The 12,414-nt window shown below is 32.0% G+C and overlaps 1 pseudogene; it reads left to right on the top strand.

The window, feature by feature from the left end:
• Positions 1-2,246: 2,246 nt before the first annotated feature.
• Positions 2,247-11,716, top strand: LOC101966146 (large ribosomal subunit protein eL19 pseudogene; annotated as a pseudogene).
• Positions 11,717-12,414: the final 698 nt, after the last annotated feature.

The following is a 12,414-nucleotide window of genomic DNA, read 5'->3' as shown; positions in this document are numbered from 1 at the left end:
GTTGATTTGAAACAATTTTTGTGAACTCTCTTATTACTTTAAAGTTGAGAGTATTTTTGAAGAGTCTTATTCTGAAAATCTTACTGGCATCACTGGTCTCCTATATTTTTATTTATGGAAGATTGGACATAAAATGAAGAGTTTTAACTGTATAAGCCTATGAATTTTGACAAATGTGTGCACTTGGAATCCCTAACAATATCATGATATGGAACATTTCTATCCAAATATTGATATATGTGTCTATGTGTTCTATAAGTTACTGAAAAAAAGACCACTGAAATCTTCAAATATAATTTGGCATTTTCTGTTTCTCCTTTTTGATATATACATTTTGGCTTCATTTATTTTGACACTGTTACAAGGTAAATATACAATTAGGATTATTGTATTTTGTTGAAGACTTTATTATGAAATATCCTCCTTTATCCTTGGTTGTACTACTTATTTCTGAGTCTATTTGATCGAAAGTTAATGTAGCTACTTCATCATATTTTTGAATACCGTTTGCATGGTACATCTTTTTCATCCTTTTTTATGATAAAAGTATATTTTATTTATTTATTTTTATTGCTTCATTTTATACATAACAGTAGAACCCATATTTGTGTAATTATATAAGCATGGAATCTGTCTTATTCTAGATAGGAAACCATTTTTTAACAAATATTTTTAGTTTTGGACCTTTATATTATTTATTTATATGTGGTGCTGAGAATCAAACCTAGTGCCTCACCCATACGAGGCAAGCACTCTTCCACTGAGCCACTCCAGCCCCAGGAAACCATTTTTGTGTATGTACATGAAGATGAGATTCACTGTGGTATATTCATATTGTACATAGGAAAATTATGTCAGATTCATTCCACTGTCTTTCCTTTTCTCATCCTCCCTCCCTTCTCTTCATCATCCTTTTTCACATAATTAATTACTGAATTTATGTTAAAATGTTTAGTGAAGTGTTTGAATCATGTATATTTATGGTAGCTATTGATATATTTGAGGTGAATGTACTATCCTTATTCTCTGTTTGTTATATCTGATTCATTTTCTTCTTTTCTGTCTTCATTTGGTTTCAGAATTTTTCTGAATGTAATTCCCCCACATTATGAGTATTTAGAAATACTCATTTTTTGCTTTTTAAATTATGTTAAAATTATCATATCCCACTTTCACATAAATTGTACCATTTTTGCAAAATGCAAAAACTTTAAATTACTTAATTTTAAATTTATTTTTCATTCCACACATTAAGGTATGAAACATGATTTTTATACACATATGTAGTGAAATAATTACTAAACTCAAACAAATTAACATATATCCATCATTTTCTCTTTTCACATTTTTAGTCCTTACACTAAAATTTACTCTTTCAGCAAAATTTCAGTATGCAATACATGATTATTAACTATAGTCTTCATTCTGTCCATTAGATATCTGAATTTATTCATCTTATTTAACTGCAAATGTTTACTTCTTCCCATTTTCTGCCAAGTCTGTCCCTGGTAACCACTGTTCTATCCTCTATTCCCATATATTCTTGAGTCCCAATGTAAGTGGGATCATGCAGGTTTTTCTTTGTGTTTCTAACTTGTTTCACTTAGCATAATATCCTTCAGAGTCATCTGTAAATGGGAGAATAATAATTCATGATATGTGTGTACAATAGTAATTTTTTATCCATTCATCCATTATTTTACAGTTAGGTTATTTCTTTATCTTAGCTATTTGTGTAATAATACAATAAGCACAAGAGTGTAGATATATTTACAAAGTACTAATTTAATATTTTTGGCTATAAACCCAGCAGAGGGATTGCTGGTTCATATGGTAGTTATACTTTTAATTTTTTGACAAAGATGAAGATAAAAATTTTAACATGCTATATTTCATAATGGCTGTAACAATTCAACATTCATGTAAACAGTGAACAAGTGTTCTCTATCCTCCACACACTCACAAGCACCTGTTATCCCTTATTTTTTTCCTTGTTTTTTGATGACAGCCATCTAAAGAGGTGTAATAGGGCTATCTCATTGTGGTCTTGATTTCCATTTACCTGATGATCAGTGTTTTAGTCAGCTTTATTGTAGCTGTGACCAAAATATCTGACAGGAATAAAAAGAGGAGGAAAATTTGTTTTAGCTCAAGGTATGAGACGTCTCGTTCCATAAACAGCCCACTCCATAATTCTGCACCCAAGGTGAGGAAAAAATTCATGGTGGAAAAATGTAGTGTAGAACATGGCAATCTGGAAGCAGGCAGAGCTCGACTACCCAGGGACAAAATATGTACCCCGAAGTTATGCCTCCATTGACGACCTAACTGCCTGTAGTTACTGCCAAGTTAATCCAGTCAAGTGGATAATGTGTTGATTATACTAAGGCTTGAATAACCCGATCATGTCACCTATGAACTTTCTTTCATTGTCTCACACATGAAACACCTCATACGTAAACCAAAACAATCAAGAATATTGAGCACCATCTATATACTTGCTGGCCAGTATTATGTATTTTATTAAAATAATGTGTATTCAGTTTCTTTATTCATTTTTTGGTGGGGGAGGACTAGGGATTGAATCCACAGGTGCTTTACTACTGAGCTACATCCACAGTCCTTTTTATTTTTTCTTTTGAGTCAGGGTCTCACTTAGTTGCTTAGGGCTTCACTAAGTTGCTGAGGCTGACCTTGAACTTGTGATCTTCCTGCCTCAGCCTGCCAAGCCACTTGGATTATAAGTATGTGCTAACACACTCAGCCATTTGCCCATTTTTGATAGGATTATTATTAATTTTTTTACTATTATGTGAGTTTCTTATGTTTTGGATATTAGTCCCATATCAGATTCAAGATTTATAAATATTTTCTCCCAATCTATAACCTCACTTTTCATTTTGTCAATTTATTATTTTTTTTCTTTTTTGTTATGTGGAAGCTTTTGTGTTTGATATAGTCCCACTTGTTTATTATTTAGTTTTGTTGCCTTAGATCTTGATGTGACATCAAAATACTTGCCAAGGCTAATATCAAGGATCTTTTATGCTCTAATTTCTTTGAGAATCTTTGAGGAGTTCTACACTCTTGAGGCTTGTGTTTAGTCCTGTAATGCAATAGGATGAGATAAGACTTTAATTAATTAATTTATTTTGTTTGGTGTGGATATGGTTTTTCAACAGTATTTGTTGAAGAGACTACCCCTTTCCTATTATGTTTTCTTAATGACCTTTTCAAAATTACTTGATCATATGTATTTAAGCCCATTCATGAGCTTTTTATTCTGTTCAGTTATTCTATTTCTGTTTTTGCCAGTCTTTTATATATTTTTGTAGTTTTGCAATATAATCTGAAATAAAAAGTCTCCAGCATAGTTTTTTCTTTCTTAATATTATCTTGACCATTCAAGGTCTTTTGTAGTTCCAAAAATTTACACTTTTTTTTCTTTCTGTGAAAATTACTATTGGGATTTTGATGGGGATTGCATTGAATTTGAATATCACTTCAGATAGTTGGGGCACTTTAAATAATATTAATTCTTACACTCTGTGAAAATGTTTGCACTTACTTCTGGCTTCTTCAATTTTTAAGAGTGTTTTACATTTTTCAGTATACAGATCTATCACTTCCTTCATCAAGTTTATTTCAACATGTTTTGTTTTTTCTTGATTTTTTTCAGATAGATAGTTATTGGTTCAAATAAATAATAGATAATATTTGTATATTGCCTTTGTATCCTACTACTTTGTTGATTTCATTCTTTAATTCTAACAGTGTTTTGTGATTCTTATGATATTCTACATATAGAGTCATATGATCTTTGCTAAGTAAAATAAGTCAGACAGAAAATGCCAAGTATTTCATGATAATTCCACTTATGTGAAGTATGTGGAGTAGTGAATTTCATAAAGACAAGAGTAGAATGCCTCTGGCTGTGGCATGGGGTTAAAGGAGAAGTGAGAGTTATTATTTAATAAGTATAGAATTTCAGTTTGGAAAGATAAAAGTTTTAGAGGTAGATGGTGGAGAATTTTTGTGCAATATTAATATGTTAACATCACTGAATTGAATGCTTGAAAATGGTTAAAATGGTAAATTTTATGGTATGTGTATTTTAACACACACACACACACACACACACACACACCACTAAACAAATAAATTTAGAAAAAGTTACATCCAGAGTCTTTCTCTATATGAAAGATGCATCAGAGCTTTATTCCATATAAAGAAATAATATTTAAAAAAGAAAAGTCTATTGAAATTAGCCCTGTAGAAAATATTAAAAGCACACTTCTTCCTATGTCAGCAACAATAGTAATGATATTTTTAAATACAAACTAAACTGAAACTTTATATAACTCGCAGAGTAAAGGATAGTGTTGTCTGTGATTTATGTGTTCCATGATTAAACATTTTCAGAATATTATGGGGGCACATATGTGGGTCTTTTGAAATTGTTTTCTTTCATGGTTTATCTAATATTATAATGTATCTCTTAATTTGGGGCTCATATTTCTCTTTTATTTTTAAGATGTGTCAAATAGCACTCCTTTAAAATCAGTGAATCTCTTTTTTTTTTTTCCTTTTTCTTCCTATTTTTTTTTTGGTGGGTGGTACAGGGGTTAAACTCAGGGGAACTTCCCCACTGAAGCACATACCCAGCCCTTTTTTTATATTTTATTTAGACACAGGATCTGACTAAGTTATTTAGGGGCTCACTAATTTGCTGAGGCAGGCTTTAAACTTATGATCCTCTTGCCTCAGCCTCCCAAATTGCTGGGATTACAGGTGTGAGCCACTATGCCAGGGCTGCATTTATGGTTTTAACTTTTCCCACAATATCATTTCAATTTTTTTCAAATTTACCTTTTCCATTATGGTTTGCTCATATTGCAATAATTAAACTATCCTTCCCTGATTGTAATATTACACACCTGTAGTTACCAGTACTTATCAAGGAGTTTTATGGCAACAACTGAATTTTAAATCAATATCATTAAATATTTCATGATTTAATTTGATGAGTACATTGTTATGGTTAAGATATGAGTTGTCTCCCAAAAGCTCATGTGTGAGACAATGCAAGAAATTTCAGAAGGGGAAATGACTGGGTTATAATAACCTTAACCTAATCAATGCATCACTCCCCTGATAGGGATTAACTTGATGGTCATTGTAGGCAGGTAGGGTGTGGCTGGAGGAGGTTGGCCACTCTGGGCTTATGTTGAGGGTATAGATTTTGTCCCTGGTCTGCAGTCTCTCTCTACTCCTTGGTGGTCATGTCCTGAGATGATTTCCTCCACCACATCTCTCTGCCATGATGTTCTGCCTCACCTCAGGCACAGAGCAGTGCAGTTGGCTGTCTATGGACTGAGACATCTGAAACCATGAGCCAAAATAAACTTTTCATCCTCTAAAATTATTATTGTCAGATCTTTTTGTAACAGTGGCAAAAACAAATGTTGATTATAACAGTGACATTAAAACTTATCTTAGGCTGGGAATGCTGAGGCAGGAGGATTGTGAATTCAAAGCCAGCCTCAGCAATTTAGTTAGGCCCTAAGCAACTCAATGAGACCTGGTCTCTAAATAAATTAAAAAAAAATGGTAGGAATCTATTTCATGAAGTGAGAGTGGAGAGGCAAAGGATAGTCTCCTTATAAGCCAGTGTTGTTTTGGGGGTTTGTTGTTGTTGTTGTTGTTCTTGTTTGTTTAGAGACAGGGTTTCACTGAGTTGCTTAGCTCCTCACTTTTGCTGAGACTGACTTTGAACTCATGATCCTCCTGTGTCATCCTCTTGTGCTGGTGGGATTATAGGTGTGCACCACTGAGCCTGGCTAACTCAATTTTATTCCATGTGTTTATGTTACATATTTCCCTCTTGTTTTAATGACTTAAATTTTTTCTGTAATCTTAAAATTTTCAGTGAGTGTAGGTTTATTTACTAGGGAGCCTTTCAGTTTGTATACACATGATTGTTTTCAACTTAAGGGCAATTTTAAGTTATAAATTTGAATATTTATTTCCAGTTTTAATTTGTTGTCTAAGAATATCTGAATCTTCAATTGAATGTCCATTTTCTAATATACAGATAAATTGCTCACTGTTTCATTTTCATTTATTTGCAGCTTAAAGACTTTTTTGACTTTCTGTTCATGTTTCATGGAAGACACATTTCCAACATCTCATTGGTAATTCCAATCAGGTTTTTTTCTTTTTTTTTTCATTCACTTTTCTTTTATGTAAGAAAAAATTTCAGGAGAATGTGTATTCCTATATCCACAGTACTTTTCAGAGTCCTTTTAAAGAATTTTTATTCCTGTTAAAATATATGGAATCATAAGAGAGAGATAAACATAATATTTTCCTTAAGACAGAACATTGTTTCGATCAGCCTAATATATCATACACATTCAATAGAAGTAAAAAATCAGAATTTTCACATGATATAAATTTTATAACTTAGAAGTAGAATTTTACATGGTTTTATAACACATCCATTTTAAAATTGTTGTTCTAATTAGTTACACGTGTCAGTAGAATGCATTTCAACTCAGTGTACACAAATGGAGGACAATGTCTCATTTCTCTGGGAATGTCCTTTTTTTGTTGGATTCAATGCTCAAATATGTGTGTATTCAAATAAATACATGGACTAATAGTGAACCTATTCTATAATACTAAGTGGATTTTTTTCAAACAATGAATGGACAAGGTTAATGTGCATAGATCATATTCTAATTATTACTATGTTAAAATCATGTATTTACTACAACTGTATAAGCATCCTAGAACACTCTAACCTATGAACTACCTGAAATAATTAAATTCTAAGCACTCACCATAGATGATCCTCACCACAGATGGTCCTTTGGTCTTTACCTGCTTTACATTAGTCCACAAATTTTTTGGTGCTTATACTCTGTAATATATAATGTACTGCCATTATCCACTCTATTTCAAGACCTTTGTGGAGGTGACAGAAGGATTACTCTATTTCTCTGAATGTAAATGAAAAATATAGTCCAAAGGCAAGGTATTTTTTTTGGAATAATATTGTAACAGTATTTCAGAAATCATATCCAAGCAAAAGTAGGCTGATTGTCTAGTTTTCTGATTAATAAAATCCTGACTGTTTTGTTGGCAGGGTTGCTCTGCATATTGTTCATTATAGAAATTCTTTCAGCTCTGTTTTTCTTGTTATAAGGATGCATTCCTTACCAGTTATACCAATAAATAGTATATAGATCTTATTATTTTTTGCTTATTATTTTTAACTCCATTTTTGTCTTCATAAGTATTATAAGGAAGTTGAAAGAGTGATCTCAGAGACATCTTGTTAAAACTGGGAAAAATTATGATCAAATTATTAAATAAAATATAAATTATAACATTTCCTTTTCCCCTCTTCTTCTAGAATCACACACAGCATAGTGTTTTCTATGTTGCTGTTGTTGTTTGGGTTTTTTTTCCCAACCATGAACTTCAGTGGAAATCCTAATGTTTTGTTAATGGTTTGTTTACAATTCAATTTTGAGTATTTTTTTTCTGAAACCAGTTACACATTTGTTATATTTCCTTCAATTGAGATTAACCTACCTTAATATTTTAAGAGAAAAGAGTTATAAGAAACATGGAGATAAAGTATGAGGAAAGTTCCTTATTTTGACCTTAAAGTTTGTTTCCATATGTATCTCTTTCCCAAGAAAAGAAGTTTTCACACTAGTCAATAAAATTTCACTGAACCCTTAGTCCTGGGAATAATTTTAAACATTTCAATAGAATAGAAAATTAGACATAAACTTTTTCTTATAAATTTAATAGCAGCTGAACTGAAAGTTTCAAGTATATATTTGTCATAAACCATTTATTCATTATCTTCATAGTTCCTTACAAAGAAACCATCATGACTAGTTACTGAATAATGTGGTGGAAATTCAAACAGGAAATATTGCATTTGTCCTGATCTGGCTAGGGGCTCACATTTTAGTGGAAAACACAAAAATGAATATCAGTGATTATAATTATTTTTAACATGAATAAACACCTATTTGAGTAAAGAGAAAGAAGTGATTAATTTCTTTTTGTATATTTGTTGAGGACAAGAACATATATCTGTTCTTCAGTTACTATCCAAAGTAAACAAGGGCCTGTCATATGGTAAGCATTCAACAGATACTTATTTAATAAGTAAATAAATAAAAGTTATTTAGGAAAGCTTCACGGGAAAAAAATCATGCTATGCTTTTTACCTTACAAATTCTTGTCAAGTTCCAATCCTGTATTAAATACTTTGTTTCATGAGATATTTGGTGTATGGACTGGCATTGCATTTAATAGCTATTTACTAGAATACCCAATTTACTAGAATCAAGACTTTGCTTATTTATTTATTTATTGTAGTGCTGGAGATCCAGCTGGGCAGACATGTGCTAGCCAGGCATTCCACCATGGAACTAAAGACCCAGCAGAGCTTCGCTTTTCCAGTTCTGCAAATGTTCTGAGTATAAACACTAATTCTTTTTTAACGTTGTGAGGACTTCTAGCCAAGCATATTTGTCATTCTTTATCCATTACCTGCTGCCTGTTATTTTTGTTGTAATCCTAGTGACCAGTGTACACAATTGTAAATTGTATTTTCTCATTTAAAGGGTCTCAAACAGTAAAAGGTTGGATATTTTCCATGACCATAAGAATTGGCTCTAATGAAGGAGTTCTGAAATTCTTCAATAATCAGTAGATGGTATAAAAATGAACACCAAACAAACAAACAAACAAACAAAAACTTAAGATGTAGACAGCAGTGGGACTGAGTCAAATGGCCTAGCCATAGTTCTGCTTCCATTTTTGTCAATGTATCAAAAAAAAATTCAAATAGAAATTGTTAATTGAAGATGTACACTTGGTTTTTAGCTGCCCTTTCATGACAGGTATTTTACAATGTATTTTTTCAAAAGAATATATTACAAAAGAGCATGCCCTTATAAACTTTCCATGTATACTTTCTAACTGCCTATCATATCTGTTGTAGTCCAAAAGGTTGTTGTGTATATCCTGAGTATGATAATTTTCAGGTTTATGGTCATGCAAAATTAAATATGTAGTCTTGAAATGTAAGCTATGTAAGTGACAAAAAATGTGATTATGTTGACTTTGTGACTTGTTTTATTTGGTTCTTGAATTTATATTTATTTATTCAATCTTTCAAATCTTTCAAGCACTACCTATCAGGTTTAAAAAAAAAGAATCACTAGTTAGGGTCAAAGTAATTGTACCAATATTTAAAATATGCAAGGCACCATATTTCAGTCACTGATATGATCATTTATGAGTAACCTATTACAATTTGTTAATGCAGAAATGACCTTTTTCTTGTAAGCAAAGGGCACATTTTACAGCTTTCTGAACATGTCTTATCTACTTAGAAGGCTTTAGAAAAAAGTAAGATGTGGTGACATTTAGTTTTATTCTAGTTCATTGCCATTAACCTCATGCTGCTGACTTTTAGATAGTTGTATATGGTCTTTCATCAAGACAGAAAAAATGAAAACTTCTCTGTATGCCATTGAAACTTATTAAAGTATGAAGGTAATAATAAAAGAAGTGAAGAATTTAATAACTTATGTTAGTGATCTAGTGAAGCTCTTAAAGATACCAAGAAATACCCAAACAATCAAGGGAGGGATGGTTGAGAAGGTTTCCATCAAACTCTAGTCTTTATGAAAACCTCATCACTCCAACAACTGGCATTGCCTTTGAGCAGCAATCACTTACAAGCTCCATTTCCACATACTTAAATTCACATGAATAGTAGAAAGATCACAAAATAGAAAATGATTCTGATTTTGAGCTTCTTTCCAATGTCGTGATTTCATTCAGAATGCAATTTCATTCCCAGCTCTGCCAGGCCATTTACTATACTCAGTGCCTGGCCTTGCACCCTGTGGATCAATTCAGCTATGAAGTTAACAAAGTATGGAAGCTTTCTATGAGCATATATTCAACCATGCATTTGCTATCCCTTTCTCTGCAGTGTGTTTAATGGATTTGGACATAAAATCTCAGGCATTTCACAGGCTGTTTGGTATGTATGGGATATCACAGTTCAGAATGAGGTTTTCATTTCAGTTAATTTAATGTTTGGAGTCTGTCAGATACACTGAGAGATGGGTAGTTATACTATGTGTGCCACAAAAGAATCAGATCTTCCCTCCTCCTCCCCTCTGGTTAGCCTTTCTTGAATGTTTCATTAAACTGATAAATGATTTCCAAAAGGGAACATTAGAAATGCTCCAGACATTGGAGAACAAAAAGAGGAGAAAACTGACATTAAAGTAACAATTTCATAGATAACCTTCTATTGCAAACTGGAAACTTACCTCAGTCTTACTAATTGTTATTCTTTTAATTTAATTTTCTTTTTTCATTGTTGCTTATGATTAGCTCTCATACTTCAAATAAAACATATTTCAAATCCTTGTACTAATTGCAAATACCAAAGAAGTAAAAGTAAGTAGAATCCAATGCAGTGATAAAAATTCACTTTCATCTATACTCATGTTAATGTTTTATATTTCCCAATTACCCAAGCATGGGAGAAGACTATAAAATAAAATTTAACTTTTGAAGAAACATATTTTATTTATTAGAATAATTTACAACAAAAAATCTCTATAATATTTTCTTTGTATTCCTAAATGATTTTTCTTTTGATAGTTGTCAAATTTATTGTTTGAAATCAACTAATTAATTTAAATTTCTACAATTAGATAATGTTAAACTCATATTCTCTTGTCCAGAAATATTTTCTTTTTCATGTGGCTTTTTGTTTTGCTTGGTATGATTTTTAAAACTGAATTACAATAAAATATATATGCAGAATATTAATTAAGATGTTTTCAAATGAACAGGCAGTAATTTTATTATAAAACCACTCAAATCTATGTGCAAACTGTGTATTTAGAGTCAAAAACAATGTATACTTTCTAACTGCCTATCATATCTGTTGTATGGCAAACCATAATCTCATTTTTATTTTTCTAGCATATTTGATTAATACTTTACACATTTATAGTACTTCATAAGCTTTTCCTTTGTTGTCACAGCCACAACCATAAGTATGCTCACGCTTCAGAAGTGGCTTGCCTCAGTGTCCTCAGCTGTGAGAAAATGGTCTGTTAGATCCCAATGAGACAGATTAAATAGCTAATGCCAACTTTTGGCAGAAGATCTGGAAGCTGATGAAAGATTAGCTGTTCATCTACAAGCTTGTGACTTTCTATTCCCAGACTTCATACCAGGAAAGTGCCTTGGCTTCCCAAAAAGGTAGGTATATGGAAATAGGCAAGGAAAGAGTGTGCCAATCCTTAAATGCTGGAGAAATCAACCCAAATAAGGAGGATGAGGATTCTTTACAGGCTTCTCAAGAAATACTGTGGATCTAAGAAAACTGACTGCCAGATGTATCACAGCCTGTACTTGAAGGGTAATGTGTTTAAAAACAAGCATATTCTCATGGACTACATCTACAAACTAAACGCAGAAGAGGCCAACAGGAAGCTCCTAGCTGACCAAGCAGAGACCAGTAGATCTACCATCAGGGAGGAAGGACAAGTATGATGAGGAGCATATACAGGCCAAGGAGATCATCAAGACTCTGTTAAGAAAGAAGATAACAAAAATAAATCTCTTCTTGTTATCTTCTTGTCTGTAACCTTGGTGATTATGTAGATCAGCCATTGAAATGAAACAAGGATTTATCCATTGCAAAATAAATAAACAAAATAATGAAGCACTTCACCACTTTTTTTCTTAGGAAGAAAAATCAGAAATTTTAACAATAAAACATTCAACATTGTACCCTATTAAACCATGTTACATTGTTCATGTTACCTTGGGGGAGTGTTTGAATACCTTCAGATCAGAAAATTAGTGTTCATTATCTTCTTGTTTCACTGAGCTAAATGTAGCTCCATATCAGCTTTACATTTATGGTCTTATGTGTGTGGTAAAAGTGGTCCTTTGTTTAGAATATGCAGAATCCAGAGGATTTTGTAATTACATATATTCTGTGCTATAGAGTCAGAGAAGACATGCTTAAATCTCTGAATTAAAAAAAAACAGCACACTGTAATCGAGTAAACTATGGTATTTTATGGTTCAGGATGTAAATTACAGTTCTCTTCAAACTGATTCTTTGGCTTCAGTTTTTCTCATGCAAAAATGTGAGTAGAATGAAAGGCACTCAAAGCAAATGGTTAGCCTAAAAATGCTATCATGAAAAAAGATAAGGGAGAATTTAGGAGCTGCAGTTAAACATGTGAGTAATAAGTTCTCTCTGCTTGTAAAAAAAATAAGTTAATCCATTTTTATCCTTATGTAGAAGTTAATCAAGAAAAAGTTTCTAAATTG

Source organism: Ictidomys tridecemlineatus, chromosome X (genome assembly GCF_052094955.1).
Source record: "Ictidomys tridecemlineatus isolate mIctTri1 chromosome X, mIctTri1.hap1, whole genome shotgun sequence".
NCBI lineage: Eukaryota > Metazoa > Chordata > Mammalia > Rodentia > Sciuridae > Ictidomys > Ictidomys tridecemlineatus.
This window is presented reverse-complemented; position numbering and strand designations above follow the sequence as displayed.